The 27,631-nt window shown below is 44.8% G+C and overlaps 1 protein-coding gene across 4 annotated transcripts in view; it reads left to right on the top strand.

Annotated features, from left to right (window-relative positions):
- Positions 1–27,631, top strand: part of LOC308313534 (neuronal cell adhesion molecule-like) — a 94,061-nt gene that overhangs the window by 18,396 nt on the left and 48,034 nt on the right. For 3 of the 4 annotated variants that reach the window (XM_080760706.1, XM_080760703.1, XM_080760705.1), the window contains exon 2: positions 20,048–20,126. The exons of the other annotated variant lie outside the window; for it this stretch is intronic. The gene's annotated coding sequence lies outside the window, so the exon portion shown is untranslated. The remainder of the gene's footprint in view (positions 1–20,047; positions 20,127–27,631) is intronic. 4 annotated transcript variants of the gene reach the window in all.

The following is a 27,631-nucleotide window of genomic DNA, read 5'->3' as shown; positions in this document are numbered from 1 at the left end:
CCTCGTCCTCATTTGGGAAACTATTCGAATGTGCCCACAGACGGCATCATGGATGCTTATATGACATTAATGAACACTTCTCTGACACTGCAAAAGTTGTGCAGCAGAGCCTCACAGTGTGGCAGGACAGGCAGCTCTCAGCTCGGTGCCAGAGGCAGGAATGTTGCTCTAAATGTTTAATGGCGAGCTAAGGGAGAAGGGCAGCTCCCTGCCTCTCCTCTCCGTGTCTGCCTGCCTGGCGTCTCATTCCCACCTGGCCGCGCTCCAGAGCACACTGCAGCACTTTTCACTTGCCTACTTAGAGACCAGATACAGAGACTTACAGGGCCTTTATGATAACAGTCACTTGTGTGGTGTGGCATGTATGGACTGTTCTGCACAATACAGTCTCCCTTCAATCTATACAGACTCTGAAACATTGCTACCACTATCAACCTTGACGTTCCTGTTCTGAGCATGCGAGTAGATGGAAATGGTCCAATGGTATATTGATGCTTGTTTTGCACACCTATCAGGTTACTTACATTTTCATTATTACGTTATTACTGCTTTGTACTTGACTTGTATTCATTTGTATTTTCCTTTTGTTGTATATGTTGGACATTGTAAGCACAGTCTGGCAGAGACTGCCACACCGTCCTTCATTTCACTGCACATATACACGTACTACTGTAATGAGCATGTGACAAATACATTCTTTAAACCTTGCATACTGTTTGTTACTGCCGTTGCTCTAAAAAAAGAAAAGACATTCTCACTTGGCTCCACTTGGCCCCTTGGTGCTTGGTCTTTTATTTTCTGCCGCGGTTTCCTACCCTTCTACACGCCCAGCGACAGTGTCTGGGCAGTATGCATGGCGTTTGACCACCACCCACCGGCCTGTGTCACGGTCAAAGCCTGAGCGCTCCGGAGAAACCCCGGACAGCCCTCAATGGCTCATTCACCGCCCCCTTGGGGACAATGCATTTTTTCCATGCCATAAAGCAGATGCTGTATTATAGTGGCACAATGCTGGGGCCATCTGAAACTGTTTAACATGTGAAAGGCACACCGGGGCCAGGATGCCTACCACTGTGCGGGGCTTTTTGACTCACCACTCTATATAATAAGTGTACACTGGGACGAAAAGCTCTGACTGGCATTGTGATCACTTCATGGTGACAGGAAATGCAGTGTAAAGTGCTGATCCAGGGCTTATTCTTTCTGACTAGGCCGGGACTTTATCTATTTTTTTTGGAGAATGCAGAGATTACTGAGGCAGAGAATGAGCCTGTCAGCACTCGTAAACGGCGCCTGTAACACATAAGTAGCCACGAGACTACTTCCGCTTTGGCATCCGTCTCGCTTAAATGTAGCAAGGAGGAGCGACGTGGAAAGGTCAACGAATATTTGAACACTGCCGCTAGAAGAAATTCAGAGTCTATCAACCGTTGTGTGACAGCCGACAGGTGCAGGTCTTAAACTAGAACACTGGTCCCCTTTATACTGTCTCTCTGGAAGTCAACAAATCAAGGGGCTGAGAGGCGTACTTCAAACAGCATGAGGCTTAAACCAGCGGAACAGAAAAGCCCTCCAGTTAAATGATCAGTGTCTTTTGTGTGGCTATAGTACCTGTTCTTTGTTGTCTCACTGTTTGTTAGTGTTTGGCTGAAGAGACTGCCCTTGTTCTGACTTCTGACTGAGTTGCCTGCCCCACAGGGGGGGTGGGGTAGGTGTACTCTGTCTGCGATGCTGGCCTACCTCCCCTACCCTCCACCTTGCACACACACCCACACTCGTAAAGTAAAGCACTCATGTTGGACTTTGCGATAAAAGGCTCTCAGTGGCTAATTGACCACTCAAGCAGAAAGGGCCCTGACAGACACATCATAGTCCCCCAGACTGGTGGGTTGGTTGACTCCAGGGCCCTGGAGCAACACGCTGGAGTCAGGGAGCACTCAGGTCTTACAGCCATGTCTTAGCCCCCGGTCCGCAGTGCTTGACCTCCCTGACAAGAGATCTACAAAGTTCTCTTTTTCCCTCCCACCCTCCTCATGGCCCGTTCTTGAGACATGTCAAGGACAAGCATCCATCATGAAAAAAAATGAAATAACTGTCACTGTACAGACTGTATAGAACACTGTACACTGGCTCTTACTCAAAAACACTGAAGCAGAGATTTGCATAAAACCTACAGTATGGGAACTCCATGATGCCAGAATGCCAGAAAACTAAATTCAGTACTGGGATGAGTCGGCTACACTGTGGTATATAAATATTATGATTTATTAAGTTGGAGACTGGGTGTCCATTGTTGTCCTGGAGTTATAAATGTGAGCCGTTTTGTATTATTTCTGAACCACTTTCAACCCGGCCTCCCATGTCATTATAGATAAAAATGTTGAGTGCCGTTGAACTGGTTCATTAATACTTTGTCATAAGAGTATGTCACATGCTGTAAATAGTGTTCCATTCTGCTCCAGTTGGTATAGGTACACGGTACAAGCATCTCCACGCACAGGGTCACACATCTCCATTCTGCACAGCAACATGACAATGATAGAGATAATGGTCAACACAATCGTGCAAAGGAAGGAACCCCAAATTTATATTTCTCTGCTGTCGGGAAGAACTCCAAAATGTATATTTTTTCAGGAAATACTGCCCCAATCAAAGTTGTAGTTGTGACTTTATATATTCTCAATTACTTGCATGGGAGGGGGAGAGGTGCTGGAGTTTGCTTTAGCAGACAGTTTGAGGGTCCAATGGAGTTAAGAGGTTTTTTACCACTTTCCATTGGTTCGACATAAATGGTGTTCAATAGCACTGAAACCTCAAAAATGGAGACAGCAACGATATATTTTGGCTGCAGACCCCCATTGAAAAATGTTTTGTGCCAGTGACCTCAAAAGAGATTTGTTGAAAAAAATAATCTTTGAAACACAAGATTTTTTGTTTTCTTTTTCAAAGATGTACAGATCAGGCTTGCAGAGCGGCACAAAGTGATGCGCTGTGAGCTTGTATATCTGCTATTTTGAGATAACCAACATTATGGATAAATGAGTTAAAATGATTGCCGACTGTATTAACAAATGTAGCTAGGGACCCCCTGGAACCCCTTCAAAGGCCCCTGGGGGTCCCCGGATCCCAATTTGAGAACCACTGCTCTAGCTAATCTTCCAGTCAAACATTGTTGTTTGTTATCGCCTCAAAATCCTGAGGGATGAGAAGAAATGAACACACAGTCCCAACCAACCAGATAATTTGCGAAAGAATATCCTGCAATATTTGTTTTCTTCTTCCTTTCTTTGTGTCTTTATTTACCTTTGTTGAGAGCTGTCTCTATATCTGTATCCCCTGTCAGGTGTGTTGTCTTCCCTGCTTAGGTGTGTACACACACACGCATATACCATATGCATTATGCACACGCATGCACTCAACCCACCCAGGATGTCTGTATGTTCCCTCCAAGCTGTAGCTCTTACACTTCATCTAAATAGCAAATAGATGGGAATATAGAAGTAGAAGTTGCTAGCTACTGTACATTGACGCTACTTTGTATCCAATGTAGTTTGTATTGTAGCAGAGGACGTTCTACTGTACTTCTGACAGTGATTGATTGAACAATACATATATAGTTACTGTACATATACGACTGTGTGAAAGCTACAAATGGATGGAGATGGATCATTCTCTATTAAACCCAAACCACACCAAAGGGTTGGGTTGGGACTAAACAGTTTTTAAGGTATAGACCACACCAATGCAACTCATTGCAACTCAATGAGTCGCATTGGTGTGGTTTACTCTACCTTAAAAACCTTTGTCCCAACCCGACCCTTTGGTGTGGTTTGGGCTTTGATGAACTGCACTACAAACTATACATCTGTTCATCAACATAAAATAGATTCTGTTGTGCTATTGTATGTTGATGTGCCGCTGAAAATGCCTTTGTCAAGCTAACCAGCTGGTGAACATTGTAATAGTGTGTGTGTGTGTGTGTGTGTGTGTGTGTGTGTGTGTGTGTGTGTGTGTGTGTGTGTGTGTGTGTGTGAGCGTGTGCACACGTGTGTGTTTTACGTGTGTGCGTGTGCGCGCACATGTGTTTTACGTGTGTGTGTGTGTGTGTGTGTGTGCATGTGCGTGTGTGTTTTACGTGTGTGTGTGTGTGTGTGTGTGTGTGTACACATACACATTACATGTGTGTTCCCTCTTCTCTGCAGGCTGTTCCACAGAGCATGTTAGCACAGATACCAGAGAAGTAGTAGCCTATCAGTGAGAATAGCTCAGGCCTGCCTGACTGCATTTCAATAGTAATGTCTCCATGGTGTCCCTCAGCTAGCCAAGTACTACGGTCTGTCTCTCCCTCCTCTTTCTTCCACCAAGCAGCCCGCTCCTTCTGACGTGTCTAGCATTCAGTCAGTGCTCGTCTGTCAGCCTTGCTTTGTCACTAATGTATTTGCTTAAGCAGCGGCAGGCGTATTCAAAGACAATAGTGCACAAGCTCCTTGTTGAATTAACCTCAATATTATGCAGATTTTTTGGGGATAGGGAGAGAAAGGCTGGATTGTTACAAACCCCTCAAAATTCCAGCCTCCTCCTTTGTCTGACTTTGCTGAAGTGAATAAATTATTTTTAAAGACATTCAAGCTCCCCACTCATAAATCCCCACGCAACAACATGCAATATCTGCTAATAGGATTTAGGCCACACTGTCCTGAGTCAGCCATTGCAGTTTACGTATGTATAGCTGATTGTTCTTTTTTGGAGCTTTAGCTGTGGTGGTGTAAGTACTCTGAGTTTGCCGCGAGACAGGTTAGAAGTAAAGTCTTGTATTCCAAATTGTACTCGTAGTGACAATTTGACGTCACAATAGGTATAGGGCCTACTTATGGTACCAAACACAAAATTTTATTTTTGTAGTGAAAAAGTATAAAGAGTAAAATGACTTTGACGTTACTATCCATCATTGGGGCTTTGGCTTAATGGAAGCCTGTATCACTATATGAATGCCATAATTGCCATTACTCCATGCCAGCAGTTCAGGGAATCCATACACTAAAAACATTTTAAAGAAATCCACTGGAAGTGTTTCCAATAAAGGCCAGCTGGTTCAAAGTGCTAATGGCTCATTTGATCAATACCTGAGCTTTTTTCCACAGTAAATGCACGTGCTATAGCTATTAGGAAAGCTTTAACGGTAAACATTAGAATCCATTAAGTGGTCTGTTGAATCTACTTTTAATGGGACTTTTTACGATTTTACACTGTTGTCATGACACCTTGTTCCATTATACGACAGTTACCTTATAGATCCTACTGGCCAAAGAAAATAGATGGAATGTATATTCCATTACCTTAATTCAAACAAAGTTTTGGCAAGACATGGCTTTCTGCCATGACTAATCACATATCATCTAACTAATCACACTTATCATCGCTGGGGCAGAAAGCTCTTATCTCCATATTTAACTAAATTAACGCCCTGCTCATACTACATCGTCACACAAAAGTAGCAGATCTACAAGCGGTTGGACCTTGTACATCTGCTACAGTATACCTTATTTATTTTTATTTGAATCCTGAAAAGGTTTTGACGACATAAGGTTTTCCGCGCACCTGACAGAGACCATAATATGATAATGTAATGACTATTGAATAAATCATTGGGAAATGATAATGGCTATATGTTTGTTTGTTTGTGTGTGTACTGTGTGTGTAGTGTACAGTAGATAGTTGTGTAGTTGTGTGTTACGCTTGGCAGCTGAAACGAGGACAGCTGAAATGCTTGCTCATCTACAATGGAGCGAGGCACATGAAAGCCTCTCTGTCAGGCAGGCATTGTGTGGCTGGTACTGAACCTGTCGTAGACAGATTCAAAGACTTTATTCGTCACATGCTCATACAGCAGGTGTGTATGACTGTGCAGTGCAACGTCGACGTGGCAGACTCTTCCAGACTGACTGTGCTACACATAATGTCCAACATACTGTATTTAGTACAAGGTTTAATGCAAAATGAATGAAAATAAATACAAGTTATAATACATTAGTTAATATAACTATTAAGTAATGCAACAATCTCGGTTTGGCTCCTTCCTTAGTTCACTTCCTCCCAGGTGCTTATGTGTTTATTCCTACTAACAACAACACTACTTTAAGGCACTGTTTAAGGCAGTGGTGCTCACAGATTCTGCTCAAAATCTGCCTTGAGAGATTATACCAAAGTGTAAAAACCGAATTAGTGTGCAAGAACAACATCTTTATAAACACTTTGGTGTAGTAAATGGCGATAAACTAGGATGTAATTATACCGTTTTTAATTAGATGAGGGGTAGTATATACTTACTTTAAATATCTACGTAGTCGTATATGTTGCATCCAAAAAAAGAAAACATATACAGTAGACAATATTGTCCAAAAATATTGTTGTGCGTTGCTGTGGTATGGGTATGTTTGTAGGTTGAAGACATTTGACATGGCAGTTGGGTCATTGTTCTAAGCTCTGAAAGCCTGAGGGGAAAAATCTCTCTATATTATGTGTCTCTCTGTAGTGGCCGTGCAAACAGTCCATTGCTGGGGTGATGGGGTCCTTCATAAGGCATCTTCTCTAGACTAGAGTATGAATCCTGCAGGAAGGGGAGCGAAGTCCCCATGGTGCGTTTGGCCGACACCACAACTCTCTGTTTGCTGGCTCACTGGCCCGTATGGGAGCTATTTCCGTATACCAAGCGGTGGATTGCCCCTGTCAGAATGATACGGTATACACATTGTAGTCGAGTATAAGGTTTTCAGGATCTTCTGTGAAACGTTGAATTTCCTCAGCTGTCTGAGTGCTACAGACTCTAGCCTTCCTTCGCCACAGTCTGTCTGCATTGAACAGAAGAACGATGACAGATCCGCAGAGTGGTGCGTCCTGCAGGGTCATTGTTTTATTCAGCTGTTTCTAAGAATAGGACCCACTTGATTTGACAACGTACAACAATAAGTGGTCATTGTGTATGTGTATGCATGCAGTCAGATGTTTTATAACCAACTATAGCCTCTAAGCAGGGATATTCCCTACAGTGGGAGCATGGCTCCCTTGGTACCAGTGTATGTTTCCATCTACAGACATTGACCACGGCCTCCGGTTAAATGCTATCGGTTACTCAAAGGCAACCTGTCCAAAGCAAAGTGTGTGTGTGTGTGTGTGTGTGTGTGTGTGTGTGTGTGTGTGTGTGTGTGTGTGTGTGTGTGTGTGTGTGTGTGTGTGTGTGTGTGTGTGTGTGTGTGTGTGTGTGTGTGTGTGTGTGTGTGTGTGTGTGTGGTTTGTGCGTTTCTTTATGTGTATGTGTGAGGGTGAATTATTGATGCAGCGTAAATCCAATCTGCCCCATGGCAGGTGTGCATTGTGTGTGTTGTGTGTGTGTGTGTGTGTGTGTGTGTGTGTGTGTGTGTGAAGAGCCGTCAGGGACAAGGTAATTAAACGGCACTTGGCATGACTCTCCATGGAAACGGCAAGGGAACATCGCCTTGCATTTCTGCCCACACAGGTTCAGTTGTGGTAAACACACACACACACACACACACACACACACACACACACACACACACACACACACACACACACACACACAGTCTTCACAGAGACTCACTCTGTATACAAATGTCCTTTTTGCCTTCTTCACCCAGCCTGTTGTGTCCCCTCCACCCCCTACTGTCTCTCACTTCACAATCTACCACACTCGAGCACCATCAGTGTGTCATTGTGGGAACATGCAGACAAGCTGCTGGAAGCCAATCTGGATGATATCATCCCATTGTCCCTGTGCTGTCACCTGCAACGAGGAGGATGCTGGAAGAGGAGAGGCTAGAGAGGAGCCGAGGGGAGGAGAAGAGAAGAGGGGATAGGAGAACTGAGGATATGAGGGGAGGTGAGAGCAGAGGAGAGCAGTGGAGTGGAGAAGAGAGGGGAATAGAGGAGAGGAGAGTAGCCTCGGAAACCCAGACGTTAGGATAGGAGAGGAGAGGAATAGAGGACAGTGGAGACGAGGAGAGGTATCGAGGTGGAGCGGTGGGTCCTCTAGGGGTTGGCAGTGTGCCGGTCTGTCAGACCTGCTTGGTCAACCTCCATTGGGTTAGAAACACATACTGTACAAGTACACAAACACAAATAGTGTGAGGGGATTCACACACACACACACACACACACACACACACACACACACACACACACACACGCACACACACACGCACACGCACACGCACACGCACACACACACACACACACACACACACAAGCTAAATAACTCTAAATCTACAGAGCTCTCCATGGTTTGGATAAAATGTGCAATGTTCGGAGGTCTTTGCTGATTATCCGGTGGTTTAGATGGAAACATTGGCGCTTTCTAGAGCAAGGATGGCTTCATTTTAGCTAGCATTGACGGTATTCTAATTCATTTAGCATTAAAGATGGACGCCCAGACAGGATGTCAGTCCAGCGTGTGCTACATTGAAATCGGCTCTGCAGTCTGCGGTTTGCTCTGCGTCCAGCAGAGTCGGTCTTTCATCACTCTACTGTAGCACCAGTGCACACTTAGCTGCACAGTATAGGTCGTTTTTCTTGGTGGGGTTTCCTATCGATTCATCACGACTTCACTAGCAAGATATGGATTAGACATCAACAGAGGAGTTGGAGGCAGAAAAGGACAGATGGCCATATCTTTATTTTTAGTTGTAAACTGTCCTCAACGATGTCAGTGAAAACAGATCGGCTATTGACTGTGAAAATGCCGCTTTGTTTTGATCATTGATTCATTGATGTTGGATTTTAGTTTTTTGTCTTTTTGTTTTACTGATGTGAGAGAGAGTGCTCAGAAAAAAAATTCCGTATGTTTCATGTCTTCCCAGGATTCGATCCCAGGTCTCCTGCGTGGGAGAACACATTTGTAGCTGAGCTCGTAAGAAGGAGACCATAATGCTTGGCCAGGGGAGATATTTACGCTCATGAGCTTCAGTGCCAGGCACTACTACTTGTCTACTAGTAGGTGTACCAGAGTCTAAAAGTAGGGAGACCACCTCTAGCTCTAACCACTGTAGATGTGTTAGTATATTATATAAACATACTCTACCTACCATACTCATTGGTAAAATAACATTTTGTTCATTAAAATGAGTTTCCGGATTGCAGCTTGAACCATTTAACTCAACACTTTATTGTTATTCTCAGTTTTACAAGCTATTAAAGTTTAGAGAAAGGTGGAAAGAGATACAGGCAGAAAAAAAGATCAGAAGTTAAATAGCAGCAGATGCGATAACATAATAAATAAGTAAATGGCTGTAAAATTGTCTTTATCTCCAAAGAGGTGATGTGCATTACCTTGTTATGGAGTGCAACGCATAATATGCGTATTACTTTACCTCTGTCTGTTCACATGACACCTTGCTGAGTGGTAGACTGATCTGGTTTCACTGTCGCACACTCGCACAGCCCTCATATTTCATAAAAACATGAGAAATCCATTAGCATTCTGTTGTGTATGGAGTTTGAAAATTATCTATGCGTGCGTGTGTGTGTGCGTGCGCATGCATGCCATACATACAGTATGTGCACATACTGTATGAGCATGCGGGCAGTGAGAGCGTGGTGAGGAAACAGGTGGTGTGATGGCTGGACACAGCGTGGTTGGGTGACAGAGAGCAGGGGCACTTCCCTCCCTGCTGGCACAACCAGGCTCTTCAAGGATGGAACCCTCTGGGTTCTAGCATTCACCCACATATCCTCCATCAGCTGGCATTGGTTACTAATGAACAGGTTTCCATTCGGTGGTTGATGAACCCCCGCATCTTACTAATTATTTGATGAATCCATCGTTTTTAAGGAGGAAGATGTCATCACATTGTTGTTGTTAGTTCATTGGATGGGGAGAAAATAGGCGTGTTATATACAAACAGAGAGCAGAATCACAAACAATGATAGCTGTAAATTAAAAAGTTTGAGATTTACTTTTTTAAAGTTTGAGTGTGTGTATTTGTGCATGTCCATATTTTGTGTTAGATTTTTTTTAGTGTCTGTGTGTGTGTGTGTGTGTGTGTGTGTGTGTGCGTGCGTGCTGCGGCGGCCCTGGCCGTTAGTTAAAGGTAGGGCAGGGTGTTTCTGCTGGTGTCCGTGCGCTGCATCGTCCTGACAAGGATAATGAACGGACGGACGATGCTCACCATGCAGCATCGATCGCACACAGACTGTGAATAACAATTGGTCCTGGTGGACCAACACACACACACACACACACACACACACACACACACTACACCTTCTGTGGACACATATGGATCAGCACACATGTACATACTGAGAAAGAGGAAGGCGTGTGTGTGTGTGTGTGTGTGTGTGTGTGTGTGTGTGTGTGTGTGTGTGTGTGTGTGTGTGTGTGTGTGTGTGTGTGTGTGTGTGTGTGTGTGTGTGTGTGTGTGTGTGTGCGTGCGTGCGTGTGTGTTCGCTCACTGTTCACTAGAGCGTGGATGATCTTCTTATTGGTGACAGCGTGGAGCATATATGGCTGGAGCGACCCAGCAGGCCAACACCCCCCTTCCTTCCCTCTGTGCAACACCCAGAAATTACTTGGAACCACTCCTCCCCCCCCCCCCCCCACCCCCCATGTTTACAGCTGGTACTTTCTCCGAGGTTAACCCTCGATATATTAGTGTACTCATGCATGTTAAGCCAACACGCATGGTAATCTAACAAAAATGGCAAGCTAGGGGTAATCTAATTGTCTACCACTCGTTGAATGGGAGGCTTTGGGAGCTAGGACGGAGGCACTACGTGTTCCAGGTGGGGGCTCACGGGCAGGTGAACCAGGCAGTAGGGTAAAATAGAAGTGGACACTGGTAAAACACAATTGTGTGCGCAGGAATAATTGGCATAACAACTACATTGGGAGAAAATAATAGGTAAAAAATAAATGGCTACTCTAAATGAAAAAAAGCTAACAAACATGGCATGCTAAGAGCAATGAAGTTGCATACCTATGTTAATATTCGAGACCAGTGCAAATTCTGTCAACAAGTTTGTGGAAAAGATTTTAAAATAATAAATCTCTTGATGCGTTGCGATACGTACCACCTAGTTTGAACAATGTAGTGTTTGAGTTGCATTAACTCGGCCCTTTGGACTGGAGAGAAATACGATACAGGACAATACAGAGTCCTTAACCTCAGGGAGGGTCTGTTGCCTGTGGGTGGTAAATCTTACCCATTCTACTACTTCTTTGTGTTTTACTGCACTAGCTCTGTCTTCTACTTCTTCTGTCCCTCATTCTCTCCATCTCCATCTCTGTTGTGTGTGAGCGTGTTAACACTTCACTCCCTGTCAGCGAGTCCCATGGCTCCATGGAAACCATGTGCACTATTCTTCGTGTGTGTGTGTGTGTGTGTGTGTGTGTGTGTGTGTGTGTGTGTGTGTGTGTGTGTGTGTGTGTGTGTGTGTGTGTGTGTGTGTGTGTGTGTGTGTGTGTGTGTGTGTGTGTGCGCGTGCGTGCACGTGCACGTGTGTTTGTTTTTGTGACAGTATGTGTATTTGTAAGAGTCTATGTATACTTTTTGCACTGTGTGTGTGTGTGTGTGTGTGTGTGTGTGTGTGTTCGGGGGCGGGATTGGGGTCTTGTTTAGTTTCAAAAAGCTGAACAGAGGTCGCGGCCGTCTCTACGGGCCTTTTTCTGTAATTCATGTAAATTCCCTTAAGAAGGCGACCTTTTTTGTTTTCCTCCATTGTCACCAAGGTGAATCAGATGGCTGTGTCATCAGAACGCCCAAATACTCTAAATGCCAGCGTGTTCAAATATGACATTCTTATGTAAGCTCTGATTAGCTTAATGTGCAACGTTGTTTTCTCACTCTAGTATAGACTAACCTACATACGGTATAAGTGTATACAGGGTATCTGCACATTTCTTTAAGCAACCGTCTATCTAGTATTGAGTATAAATTAAGCTCAACATTTCTGACAGCCTAGTCACTGAATGATGTGACAGCATCACAGAGCCCAGTGAGTAATCACCCTCAATGTTATTGTGCAGAAAGGGTTCAGCCAGAGTTAACCAGACTCAAATGTATATTAGCACGGAACAGGGCAATTGTGTGATAATCAAACTGCCTGAGGATAGTGTTGCTCTGTTTATTCATGTATTGTTGGCTTTTATCGCTTGGTAGAGACTGAGACGCAATTAAACAGTTTATTGATATGATGATACAAATCGCTGGGTGGGCGAACATGTTGTGACGGAACAATAATTACAAATGTTTGGACAAATCAAACAAACAGGCGTAGAAAATTGGGGTTAGGAATCAGCCATTTGTCCGTAATGAGTAAACTATTTGAGGGCCCTAAATCATTCCATACTTGTCCTTTTCATTCTTGAATTGACAATAAGTGAAGTATCCCACAAGTGTCCCCCACCCGGTCTCGATGGCCTTGGGAACTCAGCCCCTTATTCTCCAGCCAAGCCAATCATATTTCACTTCCATTCAAATAATGTGAATGGGAAATGCCAAAGGAGTCTTTTTTCTTACATACTGAGAGAAGGAGAGGCACACACACACACTGGTGCTCAGATGCACGTGCACCATTCACACAATCAAACACCGACACACATGCACACACACACACACACACACACACACACGCACACACGCACACACACACACGGGTGTTTGGGCACACAAAAAAATGTGTGCCAAAAAACACCCTTCCCAGTGTGCCGTTCTAGTTAGGAGGGCTTAGCCCAGAGTGGTAGAGTGAACTTTGTTCTGTTAAAAGTTGCCATTGAAATATGCAGTTGCCATTGAAATATAGTTCTTCTATTGGTGGCGTGACAAAGCACAGGGAGGGTTCCCGTCCTATCCCAGTGTGAGTCTGAAGAACCAATGGGCCGTCGGGGGATCGCCCAGTGTCTCTCTTCAACAGAGTCAGTGTGCAGAAATAATGCCCATTAGACTTGGTCAATCACGCCCCTCACTCAATGAAATATAGGCCCTTTCATTCATTTCATAGCATAATCCATATACCTCGCCATGCACTATCCATCATCTTTCTGAAAGATGTCTGCCACCATGAATGCTTTTATTTATGATACATGTTTTAAACTAATGGGCACGCATGCGGCGACGTCTGAGAAAGCTTTAATGTGTTGAATTATGTCTGTGCATAATATGTGCAGATCACAGAAGCCATTTCCCATGCTATTCAGTGTCGTGTTAAAAGGCAGCATTCCAGCACATTCCATGTCTGGGTTCTCTCTCTCTCTGTTTGAGAACCTGGACGCTAGGCTGGACGCTTTCATGTCATCATGGGAATTGGTGGGGAGAAATGACACGAGCAATATGTGAGGGTGACCGTGCAACGAAGCCGTTGGCCATGTGTGTGTCACTGATATATACAAAGTAAGTCATATGTGCCTTTGTGGAAGTATTAAGTGGCCTATTCCCAAACTGGAGGAACACTAAACCATTGATAACAATCTAGAACCAAAGTATTTTGAGAACTGGCCAACATTGTTGTTGTATGTGATGGACAATGTGCTTTGAGGGAGATTATGTTACATTTTCTGTGCTTTTGTGGCAAGAGGGACATTATTCAGGTCCAGGGGACAGAGAATAGTGACTCTTTCAATAGGATCGCTCCCACCATTGTTGTCAGCCACAACCATAGCTAAGGGACATCAAAAGGCCCTTTTTCCACATGTATTCTCAATAACGGGCGGCATTAGTACCGGCGAGGAGTCTGCAATAAACAAACCTCCCATCTCTAAAAGTCAGGGAGATTGGATTGCATGGGACATCTGTGGAGTGGAGGTGAACACTTTCTCTCTCGGCTTCACACTGAGTGGGAAAGGAAGTGCACTACGTTTTGCCCTCAGGCTTTTTCCTTTCATTTGCTTAATTTCTGCTGGTCCCGCTCTACCTTTCCTCGCCCTCTACCAGAACAACTTGAAAGCTTCACTTGGGATTCACTTCAGCAAACATATAATCCAAGTGCCATTTGCTTCGGCACAGCATCTTAAAGTGTGGACCTTTCCAAGCGTTTGCTCAATAATTCTAGCAGGGTGCCACACTCTGTCACTCCCCCCCCTCGATTTTCAGTTTGTCAGTTGCTTCTTCTTATACTTCTACTGGTAATCTATCTTGGAAACCCCCCCCCCCCCTACACACACACACACACACACACACACACACACACACACACACACACACACACACGCACACACGCAGAGGATTGAGAACTTCTGTTGGTTTGAGTTAAATTGGTCCGAACCACCCATGTGGACTATACTAGCGTTCATCTGATACCAGGAAATGTTTAACCCCTATTGTAAAGAGACAAAAGGTTGTTTTAATCCCACTGTGAGAGAAGGGGAGGTGGTGGTGGTGATGGTGGGGAGGGAGGGAGGGAGGGGTTTGCTGGGGTGTGCATGTGTGTGTTTGGGGGCTTGGCTGCGAGAGCGAAACAGACTCTCTCTCACTGTCACTCAGTCACACTAGATGTGACATTGTGGAATACACAGCCGCTGGGAATATGAGGACATAACTTTGTTGTCACACACCAAGATACCAGCGAGTTTGCTCTTTGCTGACACATGCAGAGATAAAGGTGATGTATAGAGCTCTCTCTTGTGCTTATCGCACTGTATTTCGCTGTGTGACAGAAAGTGCCGACAGTTGTCTAGTTTGTCTCTTCAGGAAAGGTTGCTCACAAAATAAATATCCTCTGGAGACTTTTGAGAGACCATTAACTGTTGGAAAATCCTCCTCCTCCACTTTTAACACTTTTCAATAGCTTGCGTTTTCTCTTTGCCATTATACTATTAGCATGCTGTAACAGATATCCTGCTGAATCTCAACGTATTATCCTTCTGATGGTTTTCAAAGCACAGCTCTCTGTCTTCTGGTGTCACTTCTCTCCCAGTGTAAATGCATCGCCATTCACGCTCCATCGGGGGGCTCTAATTATGTCTCCCCTCTTTGGCGGTAACGATTCATTGGGAGAGCGTCACATCTGCAGCGATGTTCTGCCTCTCATTACCCAGGCGTCGAGTAATGCCTGATTTGTACCCTGGCTGCTCGCTGAAATAGCAGAGCTACATGGAATTATTTCATGATCGCCTAAATTATTTTCACAATTATTTTTGCATAATTGTCCTGATCGTTTCCATGTTGAAAAATGTTCATGCATTTTCAAACATTTTCAAAAATAGTGTGAATCAGATCTACATCAGATCTACACGCTCACGTGTCGCAATGCATAATTGCAGATCATATATTTCCACTTTTCATGTTTATTTGAAAGTATGTACGTTTCTTTGTATATGTAGGTTATTTGTCATATCTGCCCTTTGCAACTTCAGAAATGTATTTTCTAATCATTAATGGTCCAGTGTTCAATTACAAAAACACAAATATATTGTTTTGCATGCAATACAATACATGCTTCACATGCAGCGTGGCATGGCGGCTTTCAGCTTGTAGATCTGCTAATTCAGGTATACTAACTAGGACACCAGTCTTAAACAACGGTAAATCCCTACTCTTCTTCAAAACCGCTCCAAAAGAGCACTTGCAAGCTGGCTGCAATTTTAAACTGTCCCCTGTAAAAAGTCAAAGCCCACCTACCCCCCTCCATGCCTGAAATGTGTATAGTGTACATGTTTTTCTTTTTGATTTCTAACTGTTTATATGATGATTTGCGTAGTATTGGATTATTTGGATATTTGTCTGTCATTCATTGTTTCGCTGAATTAGGTACCAAAGGATCCCAATGAAAACGAGGTCTTAGCAGACCTTGTATTGAACTGTACTTTCAACCAATCAAACCAGCTCTCAACCAAGTATAAATGATTGATTGGTTCATTCATTCATTGAATACATTCAATTAACACTTTAGTAACAAAAAGCCTTGGGAAAGTACAGTTCAATACAAGGTCTGCTAAGAGGATTTAAACCCAAGAAAGCCTATGGCTTGTTTCCATTGGGGTCCTTCATACTCAATTCATCGAATGAAATTACCCTCAATGCACTCCAGTGCTGCTTTCTTCTCTCTTTAGAGTTATATCACACACACACACACACACACACACACACACACACACACACACACACACACACACACACACACACACACACACACACACACGACAGCATAACACAACACACCTCTTACATGCTAACTCCTGGCTTAAATTTACACTTCTGGTAAAAATCCAGAAGGTTACTGGAACTCTCTGATAATGTTCAGATGTACACATAATAGTCTGTTTATTTTGGGCGGGAGTTTCTTTTTTGGATAGAGACAGGGAGTGACATGAAGCATGTCACAAGGTATGCACCTTAACTAACCACTTGGCTGTCAGGTTGCCTGTGCCTTACTGTCCTGTCCATTTAACACTCCAGATGTTCTTGAGTATATAGGAACTGATTTGACAGTTTAATCCTAATGCAGTCTCCAGACTCCAATGCTATATACTTTTTCCCCCTAATCCAACTCAACATGTTTGCAGAATTTGCTTGACATGTTGCAGGAATTGTGCGTTTAATTTTTTTTTTTACTGTTGATATTGAGTCCACTTGAGCTCACTTGTCTGTCAACATTGCGAAACTGAGTGAAGATGCCACTGGCAATTTTTCTTTTCACATGAATAACATTTTAAAGGATTCAATATTACATTCATCATTTAAATACTGATGATACGACTTGACAGCATTCGACGGGTATAGGCTATTTGTGAGTCTCTCTCTCTCTCCTCCCTGCTCACTCTCGACGGCTGCTTTCAGGCTATTTTCAATCTGGGCAGCTCCCCAGCCCTCTTATCACCATGGCAGCAGGGCTGGACCATGTGCAGGTCTGCTCTCTGATGTCTTGGGGGGGGGGGGGGGGGGGGGGGGCTGGAGGTTGCCTGCCTGACCACTTGGCTTGCTGGCTGGGTGTCACAGGGGGAGCTCAGCCTAGCTGTTTGATGGGATGGGCCCCTGGACGCTGCAGTGACCGAGGATATGGAAAGGTCATTTTGTTGGTCTTTTATTCATACTGAGGAGCTCAGCTTATATCCTCAAATGCTGTTTTATGGCTATAGATCTGCCTGTCTGCCCACATGCAGACAGGATTATGATCAATAGGTAAGGTCATGAGTCATGGGTCCCCATGCAGCTAAATGATTGATTGTTAGAACCCCCAAAGGACCCCCAAATTGACACTCATTAGCCTTGCGGAGCCCCATTAGAAAACGTATACCAGGGATCCCCATAAGAGAAGATTTGTACGGCTCTAGCAGTGATTCTCAATCCGTTTAATTTCAAGGACCCCCAGTTTGACATGCATTAGTCTACGAACCCCCATTTAATGGCATTTCTATCTCTGGACCCCAATTTATATTGTAAAGTCAACGGGTCCATTTGGTTCCATTTTTACACTAAGGGTCAATTTGGTTCCAAACTATCATTAAGCTGGGGACCCCCTGAATATATACAAATATATGGGTCCCAGATATATACAAATCATCAAATAGGGGTCTGTGGTATAATGCATATCAAACTGTGGGTCCTTGAAATTGAAGAAGTTTGAGAAACACTGCTCCACAGCAGCAGAAACATAATACAATATGTAAATGTTTGACAACCCCTGCTAAATCTAAATTGAGTTTTGAGACGCACCGGTCTAAAAAGCCACAGCTGTCTGAGATTGTTTGAAATAAAACGAATGTTTCCAATTATATCTGTGTAGTGTTGTGGAAAACAATGTGCATATTTAACTGAGCGTAAACTATGGGCATATGGAGCCCTCTCTTATTTAGCGCAGCCACTGAAGTCAATACGCCTTTGCAGGAAGTCAATTGAATTGGCTTCTGACTTCTTCGGTCATTTTGGCCATTGATTCTTGCCGGCTCTGTTACCGTTTCACTGTGACACAGTTCTCTGGGTTAGAGCCCTGTGTTACCGTTTCACTGTGACACAGTTCTCTGGGTTAGAGCCCTGTGTTACTGTTTCACTGTGACACAGTTCTCTGGGTTAGAGCCCTGTGTTACCGTTTTACTGTGACACAGTTCTCTGGGTTAGAGCCCTGTGTTACCGTTTCACTGTGACACAGTTCTCTGGGTTAGAGCCCTGTGTTACCGTTTCACTGTGACACAGTTCTCTGGGTTAGAGCCCTGTGTTACCGTTTCACTGTGACACAGTTCTCTGGGTTAGAGCCCTGTGTTACCGTTTCACTGTGACACAGTTCTCTGGGTTAGAGCCCTCTGTTACCGTTTCACTGTGACACAGTTCTCTGGGTTAGAGCCCTCTGTTACCGTTTCACTGTGACACAGTTCTCTGGGTTAGAGCCCTCTGTTACCGTTTCACTGTGACACAGTTCTCTGGGTTAGAGCCCTCTGTTACCGTTTCACTGTGACACAGTTCTCTGGGTTAGAGCCCTCTGTTACCGTTTCACTGTGACACAGTTCTCTGGGTTAGAGCCCTGTGTTACCGTTTCACTGTGACACAGTTCTCTGGGTTAGAGCCCTGTGTTACCGTTTCACTGTGACACAGTTCTCTGGGTTAGAGCCCTGGAGTTACAAAATCACCCAGGGACGTGCACACATAGACATCAAAGGGGGCTTCAGCCCCTGCCCTTTTACCCGTCTGTAAAACAACTGCCCTCTCCAGACCATGAATGCAGCATACTGTGGTAAAATAAATGCAAATGCATCTCCTTTCCATGCCAGGCTGGAAGGCTGGCATTTCCGAAGTCTCCTGAACTTGAACACAGCATTTGGCGTTGAACAAATTTGGTTAGAAATCCATATATTATTTTTTATATTGTTTAATGATGACGATAACTGTGGGGGGAGGGATGGGGTGAGGGAGAAAAAAAATGGTATGTTCAAACTGTACTAAACTGTTAAACTACTACCAATAAACATATATTAAAAAAAAAAATCCATATACACCGCATCTTCACTAGCTAAATAGTGCTGGGTTGCGCCCCGAAAATAGGGCAACCCAGCTCTCAACACGCTGCGACGCGCTGAGAGCTTGTAGATCTGCTATTTTCGCTATTTTCGTCCAAAAGTGCCCTCTTACAGGATTTCAGCCCCTGCCCCTCCAACACTCTCTGCACGTCCCTGAACTCACCATTCATTCATGTAACACGCTTGCCCTGGCAGGTCACGAGGAGGAGGGAGGAGGCATGGAGCGGACAGGAGATTGAAGGGCATGAGAGGAGAGTTTGTGATTTAGGTTGACCTTCTATGAGGTCAAGGGGTGGTGGGTGAACATAATGCCAACACAACTACGTATGTGATTGTATACATATATGTATACATACAGTAAGAACAGTGGATCTATGACATCCCTATACAGATTATGGAAACAAAGATAAGAACAGAACGAGCAGGAACAAGCACGCATATCATATCATATTGCACATACAGTCAGTCCCTCCAATACAGTAGAGGATATTGTATTGCTGGGTGAAGGCATGGATAACTTCCATCGTTACCGACTCTGTGCTCTACAGCCGGGCACCAGTCTGGTGGAGGCGAGGACAGGAGAGGAAAGGGGAGGGCAGGACAGTACAGGGGGACAGGGGAGGAGAGGACAGGACAGAAGAGGATAGGAAAGGGGAGGCTATATGAGATGAGAGGATAGGGGAGGACAGGTGAGGACAGGACATGAGATTGTAATTGACAGAACAGGGGAGGGCAGAAGAGGAGATCAAATGAGACAAGGAGACTGGACAGGGTGTAGAGAAGAGAGGACAACACAAGAGAAAGCACATACTCTCCCCCAAGGTCTCTCTCTTGTGTCCCAGATGCCAGTTTGGATTAGCTTATCGTCTCAGAGAATGCTTCAACGCCAAAATCCCTTTTCTTTAATTAACACTGATGACTTCACTGTGCAGTGGGTATTTCAAGCACATTCCGTATGCTTCAAATCAACAGGACACATTCACTGAAAGATTATGCCTGTACCTGTGCAAAAACATCCTGTCCGGCTGTTGGTACTCTACAAGTATATGAAGTATGAATACTAATGTCCTTCATTATTATTTTATTATTCAGAGATTGGGGAAAACCAACAAAGGGAGGAAGAAGAAGAACTACCAAGCGAGGAGGAGATAGGGGATTTCACTCTTCTCCGGTGAGTCAGAAACCTTTTCCTTTTCAACGTGGCCTGAATCCATCTATTAGTTCCTAGCCCTCGTGTTATTCCCTCCACATTTACACCCAACCTCATATTTTTTTCCAAAACAGTGTGAGTTTCCGTCTCCCAGAATGTTTTCTTCCCTCTCAAAGGCATTTCCATCCCAGAGGAACAAACCCTCCGCTGTGTTTGCCTGGCGAATGCATGCGCTCAGAATGTCTCCAGCTCTGCGATATCGCCAGAATGGAACACATTAATATTAACAAACTCTCTGCTGCCCAGTAGTCCATAAATGAATGGGGCATCCTGGCATATCCTGGTTTCATTTCCTGCCAGTTCATTTCTACCAGCCGGTCCCATGCCACAGGGCAAAGGTTCCCACTTGCTTGACTGATCCTTGCTTGTCCCTGTCCTTGGACGAAGTGTCCCCTTTAAATAGCCGTCCATTTTGGCCAAAGGCTGTGGTGTTGGCAGGGGATGGGGAGCAGTCCAGGATGGGGAGCAGCAGGGGATATATAGGGAGCAGCAGGCTCCAGTGAGGCACCTCCTTGCTACAGCGTCTCGCTGATCTCCAAGCTGTCGGTTTGAGAAGCTTATGGTTGTTGGTTGTCAAGGTAACACATCCACACCCATGCTAACCAGTGCTCATTTCGTAGACTATGACATATGACGTATGACGAAGAATGTCCATCGACTACCTTTTTTCACGGAAGAAAACTAAATAAAAATGAAGCTATGATATATGGGGGGGGGGGGGGGGGGGGGGATAAATAGCAGATCTAAAAGCTCACAAGGTGTCGCTGCGATGTGTTGTGATACTTGTTGATCAGCTATTTTCAGCATACAACCAATGTAGTCTGCTATTATGACGCCATCAGGGCCTAGCAAAATATTTTTTAGACTGTAGACTGTAGATTTGGTAGATATGATATTTGGTAGACATTTCAGATGACTAAAATATGACTAAACCAAAATGGATTTTTATTCAAAAGACTATGACTAAAACTAAATCAAAATTTGTTGTCAAATTCAATGCTAGTATGGAGGGGAATGGTTGTCACGGTAACACATCCGTGCCCCATGCTAACCCAACTCTATGGTGAACACAGGAGAGGAGGACGTCAATACGTGTCACACAAAATGGCACTTAAAGCTTAAACTGTCCCAGTGTGTGTCTCTCTCGTACCAGCGCATAAATGTGTCATAATGGAATACACGCCGGCAGAATGGTTCCCTAATGGCACTTCGATGATAAGGAGCTTAAAACAGCTCTCTTGGCATGGGCCATAACGATACATTAGGGCCCAAAGCATTGACTTTCAGCCCACACAGGCCTGTTGAAAGTCACACTCGGTAACCTTTTGACTTATCCCCCCCGGCCCCCCACAGTGTTAGAAGTGTTGCCATGATTCAGGGGGGAGTTGACCTGATGCTGTGTGAGTGAAGGTGACATGAGGTGACCCACTGCTCAGCGGTGTGTGAAGGAAGGATCCCACCGCAGCCTCACGCAGAGTCCTGTGAGGGTTTCATTAGACACAAACATACTGTAGCCAGGACCACAGCCCACTGGTTCCAACCTGCCACCCCTTAAGACTTAATTTATCTTATAGCTTTGATCGTTTATGTAACTCTGACTAACTCACTGAAAGGCTTTGACTATGTTTAGATAGCTTTAAGATTTTTCTTTTTTGGGGCTTGTATGCCTTTATTGTAGGGCTGACAGGATATGGAGAGAGGGAGATGCATGGGAGTGACACGCAGCAATGGGGATTCAAACCCACGACACACTTTCAGGCTGCCATTGCAGCCTGCAAGCTAGGCAGCCGGGCCAGGCTTTGTCTATTATGTTTCACCCTCTCTCCCTTCTCCAATCTCCCCCTCTCTCCCCCTCTCTCCCCCTCTCTCCCCCTCTCCCCCTCTCCCCCTCTCCCCCTCTCTGTCTGTCTGTCTGTCTGTCTGTCTGTCTGTCTGTCTGTCTGTCTGTCTGTCTGTCTGTCTGTCTGTCTGTCTGTCTGTCTGTCTCCTACTGTATCTCTCTCCCTCCCTCTCTCTCTTTCTCTTTCTCTCTCTCTCTCTCTCTCTCTCTCTCTCTCTCTCTCTCTCTCTCTCTCTCTCTGTTCGTTGCACCCTGGTAGTTGTGAATGATGTTGCCTAATGCTGCCTGTGCTCCAGGCTAGAGAGGCTGAGTCCACACTTTTCCACGGCCACCCGGACAGAAATAAAGAGGGAGACATATTAGAGAGAGAAAGAGAGTGTGTGTGTGTGTGTGTGTGTGTGTGTGTGTGTGTGTGTGTGTGTGTGTGTGTGTGTGTGTGTGTGTGTGTGTGTGTGTGTGTGTGTGTGTGTGTGTGTGTGTGTGTGTGTGTGTGTGTGTGTGTGTGTGTGTGTGTGTGTGTGTGTGTGTTGAGAGAGAGAGAGAGAGTGTGACAGAGAGACGGAGAGAGTGCCATAGTTCGTATAGCTGCAGTGCGGACTGAATCGGCGGTTTGAAGCACACTGAGGCGTGAAGTGAAGCGTCCATTGTGAGTGGGCGCATTCAGAACCCGGCCCCCTCAATAGAAGGCCGCAGAGGTTTCTGTTTACCTCCAGTGGGATCTCTTTCAGCGGCCTCTCTCACGTGGCTGTCAGAGAGTTTGTTGTTTTGATGCCGACATTGAGATTTGGGATTGAAGCTAGAGAGAGGGGGTTGGGGACCTTGTTGCTATGACATTATTTATATGGCCATTTTCTTGTTATTCCCTGAAAACTAACTGTGACATAATCCAGTCTTGTATTTTACTAAAGACACCACTTAACACTACAAGACACAGTGGTCTTTGGTGTTACATGCATCCCACATCCAACCCGCTGCACAGTCTGCTTCAAATAACTTGCCATTGTCAAGGTGTCCTGCCTGACACCAGGGTCGAGATTACGAGAGACCACCAACAAACTACTGCAGAAGTGCTAGTTATATAATTGCATTCAGTAACTAATTCCCTGCTTGGCGTTACATAAAGTAATTTGTTGTCAAGATAAGAACAACAAGTGTACATCAGTTAGTCTTTGGTCATTGGTCCAGTGATATATTGACCATTTACACAGTCACACAGCCTAATATATATAATATATATAATATATTAATGTGCCCCAGTGTCCCAATTCTTAGATGAGCATTGCCGATGTACAATCTACAATCGTAATAAATAAATTGGCTATTTCTGCTGAAGAGATTTGTTGTAGGGGAAAAAAGGGAGTGGGCCAAGGATAGACCCCTGGGGCTCCCCGGTCAGTGAAGTATATAGGGTTTACAGTAAGTGGTGTTATTGTCACTATGCCCGCATGCTTGTGACGCAGGCACATCTCTCATTACCACAGTTCGATTACATTTTCTTTGATTGGATCATTTTGATATCATGATTGAATCCATTCCAATAGGCTACAAATGATTTCTAATGAATTCACAACTGTGATAAGAGGAATTGCCATGATATTTCATTAGATTTGATTGATTCTAACATTTCAAAATGCAGTTGAATCACCATGCATCGATGCATTTTTACACCTTTTTACACGTGTGTTTGTGTGCGCGCGCGTGTGTAGCAGTATGGCTGATCCCATCAGCACAAGTAGATCATCAGCTGACTATACCAAAGCTGCGGGTTGCTCATGCCATGTGAAAAAACAATGATCTTTCCCAGCAGCAGGTCTGAGATCAGCTGCGTTTTGTTTTGGAAGAGGTTGCTTCACGCCACGGTCCCCTGCCAGACCTCTGGGCTAATCTCTTCTGCAGCAGGCAGCACCAGGTCTGAGATCAGCTGTGTTTTATTGGAAGAGGAAGTGTCACAGACCCCTGTCAGACCTCAGAGCTGCTGCCTGCATGCAACGTTCCACATGGCTGTATGACTCAGGCTGCTCTCTCCTTTGATACCAGCTTGACAACTCTGACAGCTCTCCGTTATCGACGCCCAGATGGGCGCATTTAGTGTTGGTGTGTGTGTGTGTGTGTGTGTGTGTGTGTGTGTGTGTGTGTGTGTGTGTGTGTGTGTGTGTGTGTGTGTGTGTGTGTGTGTGTGTGTGTGTGCGCGTGTGTGTGCGTGTGTGTGTGCGTGCATGCGTGCGTGCGTATATACAGGGAAAAAAATAGAAAAAGCAGCAAAGGAAATGGGTGTGATTTGGTTTCCTGTTTTCCGAGGATTCCCGGTTTCTCAATCACCAATCGTCCAAGGTTGTGACTAGCTGCACCCTCTCCTCTGAGGACAGATGTCCGTAGCCTGAGTCGCTACCATTAAAAATATCTCCTGGCGATTCAGGTCTGGTGACCTACGGCGGAGTCAGTCTCGACCGAAAATCTGATCGCAGCAGCTGATTGGCCATCAGCCCCGTCACTCGACGGCGTCAAACAACAACCCCCACTGCGGTGACTCACGGCCGTATCAATCTGGCTATTAAATCGACCTATGATAAATAGTTTCTTTACAGAACATGATGATGTTTTATAAACATAATGATCCCATTTTACCGCTTTTGTTTACATGCTAGTAGCGCTTGTTGACTGTGTTTTATTTGGTTAGCCATAGCCACATGATTGACAACAACGTCATCTGCTTTCCTACTATTCTGATTGGTTGGTATGAACCAATCGCCGAAGACTGCCTCTTTGACAACGCCCATTCCAGAAACTGCTGCCGAGATGCCGGAGGGCTTTCAGTCTGAATAATGGCGTTTTTTCTGACCAATCATCTAGATGTCGTTCTAGAAGATAAATCATCTCGTCCTCCTCTCCTCTCTCTTCCGTCATTTACTTTCTGGGGCTTCTTTGTTGTTGTTTTTCCACATTAGCGGTATTGAGCATCTCTCTATCCCTTCCTTCAAGTTTGTCCGCCAAACTTGCCCTTCATATCCATCACTCTGTTTCTTCTGTCTTCTGATTGTCTTCCGATTCATATATCCACACCTATCATGTATGCGATTCACTATACATGCATTATTCTTTCATGAGGTGATGGGATCCAAATTAAGTGGCTGTCTGGGTAATTCTTTGTGTGTCGATGGTGGCCTGCAGGATCTATCTGTATACGGAAGCGGAGCTCTGAGAAAACCTAGTGATTTATATCCCCTGCTAAGCCCAGGGTCACGGTCCAAGGCCGAGCCTATCTGCTCATCAATATAAACAGCATGCTGCCCTGAGAGTCACCGCAGAATACAAATGGTTGCATATAGATGTAACCACCTTGCTTACTGTACCTGCCTCTGAGCCTAGTCTAATGAGGAGTTTCCTTCTCCGCATACAGACAGAGGCTAAGCAAATGAGCTTGTGAATCGTTTACTCGTTTCTAAGACTTTTGCATTGTTTTGCATTTATGCAGAGGGGGTTGCCATTCAGGAAAGATTCAAAGACTATATAGCCTTATTTCTGTGCTATGTGCTCTTACTCTGTGAGCCACCCCACCCCACCAAGTGTGTTAAAGCTTCTCTGAGTGCAATGTGGTTGATATATCAGGTGACAGTTTTAAAATGCACTTAGTCATCCATCATCATCCGCAGGCTTAAATACAGAAAGGGATTTCCACTGGACATCCAGTGAGTGATTCGTCCTTCTGTCATCATTTCTGCAACCCACCCCAGAACACAAGGACAGTCAAAATGACCCTTCTGGTCTTGTGGAATGGGGCCCTGTGTAGCTCAGAAGGCATGCAGCACATGCCCCTGACTGGGTTTGGGCGGTTCGTTCGACCCCCCTCCCCCCATCTCCCCCCAGACCTCTCTGTACCCACACTGTGATTGGGATGGAAGCCAGGAAACCCTGCCGCCTGCCTCCACGGTGGCCTCGCCCAGCTATTATCCAGACCTCTCTCACACACAGCCACTTCCCCTGCATTAGTACCAGGCCTGGGCCGATCTCACCTATAGCCAAACATAGACACAGAACACAGGCTCTTAGCGGGGAGGCTGAGCAGAATGTTAGTGTTAACTCTCTGCAGAGAGCCTTGCCTCCACCGGAATCACAGTTTGACAAATGAGGGCAGGTAGTCAGGAGCAGCACTTGTTGAGGCCATTATTTCTGACGAGGCCAGGCAGCAGTTGATGTAAGGATGGAACACTGTTGGACGAGTTGGGGGGGATGCCCACCCCCCTCAAGGGCAAAGTACCCCCCCACACACACACACATGAAATGATTAGTGCAAACTGGGGAAAACCTTTTTTTTTTTTTTTGTCGTGAAAGCTGTTTTTATGTCATCGTGTCGGGACTTGCAGTGACGGAAACTGATGACAGGGAACTCTCTTCATGTGGAAAACAAAGCCTTTCATTAGCGTTTCATTAATACCCATTAGTTAATATTTCATTCATCCAGTCCCATGACCGAGATGAAACATGAGGACATGTTCTCCCTAATAAGCCGTGGTTGTATGCCAACCATCAGCCCCTTGACATCAGGGACTTACGTTGTTGGTTTGTTCCAGAATCTCCCACATTCTCCCTTTTAATTTGACGAAGTCGTTCTGCAAATGAAACGAGGTCATCATCATTGCTTGCTAACTAGAACGTGCAATCCGCTTAGGGGAGATGCTATCTCCCTCCCCAGTTATTATGGTCCCAGTAAAATGCCTTTTCGCAGCCTCTCAGAACTTAATTAGATCAATTTAATATCAAGTGGGGAGAGAAAAATGGAGCACACAGTGTTGCCCCCTCAATTCAAATACAGTTGGGGTGATTTGCTCAGGGCTGTCCTTGATTAATTGTTTCCTTCTCCCTAGATGTTTATTAAGTTTAGCATATGAAACCCTGGTCCATGTAATAAGAGTGGCCAGTGTAATCAAAGCTAATTTTGGCTTGGCTGAAAGAAAGCGCTTGATCAGATTCTGACACATACGCACGCACGCACGCACGCACGCACAGTCGCACACACACACACACACACACACACACACACACACACACACACACACACACACACACACACACACACACACACACACACACACTTAACACTTAAATGAGATTCAATATTCACATTTTGGCTTCAAAATATTGTGAAAAATATTGTGTACCTGCTTTGTTGGAAGTGATCCAAGTAGTTTTGTTATAAGAAAAAGAGCGAACATGAAATCATCCAGGAAATAACCTGAATTTCTGTCACCTAAACTTTAAGCCACAGTTCCTCTTTTAAAATCGTATTGAAAAACCTTTACTGTCCACCAAGAGTTTCCACTGCTTGGCAGATTGCTTAGCACTTTGAAAGGTTAACTCCCGGTTCCGTCTCTTTATGAAACCATTTGATTTTCTCACACTTTGAAAAGACCATTGTTTGTGACCTCTCTGTCTGAAATTGGACGGTCGGTCCTTTTAGAAAGCAATGGAGGGGAAATGATTTGTATTCACCTGCCGGTTCTGAATAGGAGCTAAAGGAGGGGCAGAGAGAGAGAGAGAGAGAGAGAGATAGAGAAAGAGAGGCAAATATAGTGCTTACATTATGTGGTAATGGTCTGCGCTGACATTCACACACATTCTGTTGTGTGTG

The sequence above is a fragment of the Protomyctophum bolini genome, assembly GCF_963924005.1.
Source record: "Protomyctophum bolini genome assembly, chromosome: 4".
Taxonomy (NCBI): Eukaryota; Metazoa; Chordata; class Actinopteri; order Myctophiformes; family Myctophidae; genus Protomyctophum; species Protomyctophum bolini.
The sequence above is the reverse complement of the archived record's forward strand: the minus strand, read 5'-3'. Positions and strand labels throughout refer to the sequence as shown.